Here is a 6,021-nt window from a genome sequence, read left to right on the forward strand (position 1 = left end):
GTCCTTCAGTTATTACTCCATGATTTAATATAAGTTGTTACTACTTAATTTAAAATAAGCTGCTTCACATACCCATACACATTAAAATACATCTATTAATATTAGCTATATAAAAAAAGACATTAGTTTTGTGAAAATCCCAGAAACAGTCAAGCCTTATATTATAAAAAAAATCCCTTCAGACACACGGAAAAACTGCTGGAAAACTAAATTTAACTTTCAGAAATAATATTAATAGACATTAAGTGTGAAATATATGAAATTAAGAAGTTTTAAACAAATTCCTCCTTTTTTTTCTTTCTTTGAAGTGACTTACCTCCAGCTTCTTGTCAGCTCAGCTTCGAAGTGCCAATTTTCCCGCCCCTGCACTTAAACACTTCTTACGCATCCCTCACGTGCCGGACACACTGTTGCTGGGCAAGGTTTTCACATTGGAGAATTTAACCAATTGCATTTCAGCTGTCCTCTGTTGCCAGGCAGGGTGATGGTATTGACCGAAATCAGAGTCTGTCATTCATTTCTATCAACCAATCAAATTTTGAGTTGGTGTCACCGGGGTTTTCTAGCAGGTTTAGGCAACGACGAGCATTCAGACCTTCTGATTGGACAGAAGTTTACACACGCAGCCTTGTCCAGTTTGACAGAGATAAACGGAGAAAAGTGGTTAAATATACTGTATGGGGGGAGCATTTGCAAAAAATAATGAAGAAAAGAAATAAAGAAATGATTAAAGCTTAATATAAATAAAGTTAAAACAGCAGTACAACAAAAAGATGTTTGTAAAAAAATAAAAATAAAATCATCTCTCTCTCTCTCTCCCTCTATATATACATATATATATATATATATATATATATATATATATATATATATATATATATATATATATATATATATATATATATATATATACATATAGCAGAAATAAGCTGAACATTGTAATAGTAGAATGGCTAAAATAGGTCAAAAACAATATCTGTATTGTGTACATGTTGACATGTGGACATTTCTGCAGCTAACAGGTGTGTTTATAACATCTGAATGTGTGTGTGGACGGGCCCCGCCCCTTTGAGATTTGTATTACACTTGAACCTCACCGTAATGATAAACATCCAGTAAAATTGTTGCTTTAGGCTGCTTCATGGTTTTATCCCCCCCCCCCCCTATTATCACCCTCCTATCCCCCCTCCTCTCTAACATCCCTCTCTCTTCTTCCCTCCTTTCCTTTTTTCGTCCAGTCCAACACCAAAGATTTTCAAATATGATGGAATTTAATAAAGTTTGGCCTTAATTACCAAAGGGGTCTATTCAGACATTCCTCCTCTCACCGTGGGTGCTGTTGCCATCCCATAATAACTTTAAACACTATGTTGAAGTCCAAAGCCTTGTGAGCATTTCAATGTTTGAACGGTGCCTCTAGCTGAAAGCTTGTTAAAGTTATAATGCTTGAAAGCAACAAAGGTTTTCAAGGATTCTCCATGTATTTAAATGAAGCAAAAATCTTGGAAAATCCTGGAAAATCTTGGAATATCTTGAAAAGTTCAAAGATTTGAAAGACTAAAAGTCGTAGCTGAAAGGAATAAGCTGAAAGGGTTGAACATTGTAATAGTAGAAGGATTAAGATACGTGAAAGTTTGAAGAAGTTTAAAATTGCCTCACATTTTGGCACAAAATGGCCGCCAAACTGTAGGTGGTGTTGCCATCCCATAATAATTTTGAACTTTATGTTGAAGTCCAAAACCTTGTGAACATTTCAATATTTGAACGGTGTCTCTAGCCAAAAGAATGTTAAAGTTACAATTGTTTAAAGAAGCAAAGGTGTGGCCAATGGAGCAAAAACATTGGAAAATCTGGGAATATCCGGGAATATCTGGAAAAGTTCAAGGATTTGAAGGACCAAAAGTCATAGCTGAAAGGAATAAGCTGAAAGGGTTGAACATTGTAATAGTAGAATGGTAAAAATAGGTGAAAGTTTGAAGAAGTTTAAAATTGCCTCACATTTTGGCACAAAATGGCCGCCAAACTGTAGGTGGTGTTGCCATCCCATAATAATTTTGAACCTTATGTTGAAGTCCAAAACCTTGTGAACATTTCAATATTTGAACGGTGTCTCTAGCCAAAAGAATGTTAAAGTTACAATTGTTTAAAGAAGCAAAGGTGTGGCCAATGGAGCAAAAAGATTGGAAAATTCAGGAATATCCGGGAATATCTGGAAAAGTTCAGGGATTTGAAGGACCAAAATGTCATAGCTTGAATAAGATGAAAGAGCTGAACATTTTCATAGTCGAACGGTTAAAATAGGTAAAAAAATTGTAGAAGGAGTTTAACTGTGAACTTCTGAACGAAAAATTCTCCATGTATTTCAATGGAGCAAAAATTCCCGGAAAACCTGGAATATCTTAAAAAGTAAAAGGATTTGAAAAACCAAAAGTCATAGCAGAAATAAGATGAAAGAGATGAACATTTTAAAAGTAGAATGGTTAAAATAGGTTAAAAATTGTAGAAGTAGTTAAGTGTCAAAAAACGGCGGAAGATAGTGTAAATAATAATAAAGAAATAAAGAGAAACAGGAAAACAAAGGGTTGAATGCTTTACAGCATTCAACCAACTAGAAGGAGCTGCATTTCCAGAAGAAAATGCAGGGTTGAATGCTGTATTGCTGAATGAAAGCAGAAATATGATGAAAAAGCTGAACATTGTAAAAGTAGAATGTCTAAAATAGGTCAAACATTGTAGGAGTTAAGCATGAAAGCTAAAAAATTGTTGAAAAAAAGGCTGAAATGTCCTGGAAAATCCTGGAATATTTTGAAAAATTAAAGGACCAAAAGTCAAAGGTGAACATTGTAAAAGTAGAATGACCAAAACAGGTCAAAATTTGTAGACGGAGTTAAGCATGAAAGCTGAAATTGTTGAAAAAATGGATGTACTGTTGAAAATTTGAAGATGATGCTAAAATGGCTAAAAGTGCTAGCATCAGCATCATCAACTGACTCAAAAAACCACATTGTTTAAGAGTATCATATTGGTAAAAGCTACATGTTCTAAGTTGACAGAAAATCCACTTTTTTTCAAAATGGCGGCTTTTCTATTAATTTTATCTCCATAGCAACCATTTTACGTTTGGGTCGGCATGGGATGACGAACAAATCGACGTCAGTTTCAGACAAATCGGTAAAAGTAAACCTTTGGACGTCCTTAGCAACGAAGTTTGTTGGCTAACCACGCCCACATTCCTTATATGTCCAGATCCAGTGAATTTCAATCTGTTCAGTTCCAGCCATGGATTAAGTTTATTGCAATATTTGCTTCAGATTTTGTCATAAAAAGGCCACCAACAGTAGGTTGTGTCGACATCCCATAATGATTTCTAAACGTATTTAATAGTCCAAAGCCTTGTGATCATTTTAATGTTTGAATGGTGTCTCTAGCTACAAGTATGTTGAAGTTATATTTGTTTAAAGAAACAAAGGCTTCAGATTTGAAAAACACAAAATGGCTACCAAACAGTCTCCATCCCATAATGACTTCAAACCTTGATGTTTTAATCCAAAGCACCAATCATTTGACAATAAAAATGGAGTCACATCATGCAGCAAGAGATATTCTGGCAAATGCAGAGCCTCAATATCAATTCTCTCAACTATGCACGTGCCATTAGTCTTTGCACACTCATCCATGTATAATGGAGAGTTATAATGATCATCAGCTAGCTAGCTAGTTGAATGATACAGCAATATATTTTCATTGAACCACTAACTTGTGTGGTGCAAAAACATGATAGTCACTTCTCGTAACAGCCACCTAACTCATGGTTTGGGAATAAACACTTTCCCATGAGCCTTCACTTTTGAAAAGTCGAAAGATTTGAAGGACCAAAAGTGGTGGTAAAAAAAATTTTGGAGGTAAAAAAATTGTAAAATGAGTTAAACAAGGCCTGAAATTATTGAAAAAATGGCTGAATTAATGAAAATTTGAAGATTTGAAGGAAAGGAATGAGCTGAACTGTTTCATACAATGGTTAAAGTAAGTAAAAACCTGTAAAAGAAGTTAAGCACAAGGATTCTCTATGTATTTTAATGGAGCAAAAAATCCTGGAAAATCCTAGAATATCTTAAAAAGTTTAATGATTTGAATGACCAAAAGTAATAACTGTAATAAGTTGAAAGAGCTCAACATTTTAAAAGTGAAATGGTAAAAAAAATGTAAGTGTCCGAACCTGGTGTCGAACCCGGAACCTCATGTACCATAACTTCCCAATGCATTTTAATAGGGCAAAAATTCCCGGAAAAACTGGAATATCTTAAAAAGTAAAAGGATTTGAAAAACCAAAAGTCATAGCAATAATAAGCTGAAAGAGCTGAACATTTTAAAAGTTGAATGGTTAAAATCGGTTAAAAATTGTAGAAGTAGTTAAGTGTCAAAAAACGGCGGAAGATAGTATAAATAATAATAAATAAAGAGAAACAGGAAAACAAAGGGTTGAATGCTTTATAGCATTCAACCAATAATAAACTAGAAGGAGCTGCATTTCCAGAAGAAAATGCAGGGTTGAATGCTGTACTGCTGAATGAAAGCTGAATTAGCTGAAGAAATGGCTCAACTGTACTGGAAGAACCATGAAAAGTTAAAGGTGCAAAAGTCCTAGCAGGAATAAGCTGAAAAAGTTGAACATTGTAATAGTAGAATGGCTGAAATAGGTCAAAATTTGTAGGACTTAAGCATGAAAGCTGAAATTGTTGAAAAAATGGCTGAATTGTTGAAAATTTGAAGATGTTGCTAAAATGGCTAAAAGTACTAGCACTGGAATCAGCATCATCAACTGACTCCAAAAAACACATTGTTTGAGAGTATCATATTAGTAAAAGCTACATGTTCTAAGTTGATAGAAAATCCACTCTTTTCAAAATGGCGGCTTTTCTATTGATTTTATCTCCATAGCAACCATTTTATGTTTGGGTCGCCTGGAGATGAGGAACAAATCAATGTCGGTTTCAGATGAATCGGAAAAAGTAAATTTTTGGACGTCCTTAGCAACGAGCTTTGTTTGCTAACCACGCCCACATTCCTTATATGTCCAGTTCCAGTGAATTTCAATATGTTCAGTTCCAGCCATGGATGAAGTTTATTGCAACATTTGCTTCAGATTTTGTCAAAAAATGCCCACCAAACAGTAGGTTGTGTTGCCATCCCATAATAATTTCAAAACGTATGTTGAAGTCCAAAGCCTTGTGAGCATTTCAATGTTTGAACGGTGCCTCTAGCTGAAAGCATGTTAAAGTTATAATGCTTGAAAGCAACAAAGGTTTTCAAGGATTCATCATGTATTTAAATGAAGCAAAAATCTTGGAAAATCCTGGAAAATCTTGGAATATCTTGAAAAGTTCAAAGATTTGAAAGACTAAAAGTCGTAGCTGAAAGGAATAAGATGAAAGGGTTGAACATTGTAATAGTAGAAGGATTAAAATACGTGAAAGTTTGAAGAAGTTTAAAATTGCCTCACATTTTGGCACAAAATGGCCGCCAAACTGTAGGTGGTGTTGCCATCCCATAATACTTTTGAACCTTATGTTGAAGTCCAAAACCTTGTGAACATTTCAATATTTGAACGGTGTCTCTAGCCAAAAGAATGTTAAAGTTACAATTGTTTAAAGAAGCAAAGGTGTGGCCAATGGAGCAAAAAGATTGGAAAATCTGGGAATATCCGGGAATATCTGGAAAAGTTCAAAGATTTGAAGGACCAAAAGTCATAGCTGAAAGGAATAAGCTGAAAGGGTTGAACATTGTAATAGTAGAATGGTAAAAATAGGTGAAAGTTTGAAGAAGTTTAAAATTGCCTCACATTTTGGCACAAAATGGCCGCCAAACTGTAGGTGGTGTTGCCATCCCATAATAATTTTGAGCCTTATGTTGAAGTCCAAAACCTTGTGAACATTTCAATATTTGAACGGTGTCTCTAGCCAAAAGAATGTTAAAGTTACAATTGTTTAAAGAAGCAAAGGTGTGGCCAATGGAGCAAAAAGA

The sequence above is a fragment of the Oryzias latipes genome, chromosome 18 (genome assembly GCF_053564925.1).
Source record: "Oryzias latipes strain Hd-rR chromosome 18, Olatipes_Hd-rR_3.1".
Classification (NCBI taxonomy): Eukaryota; Metazoa; Chordata; class Actinopteri; order Beloniformes; family Adrianichthyidae; genus Oryzias; species Oryzias latipes.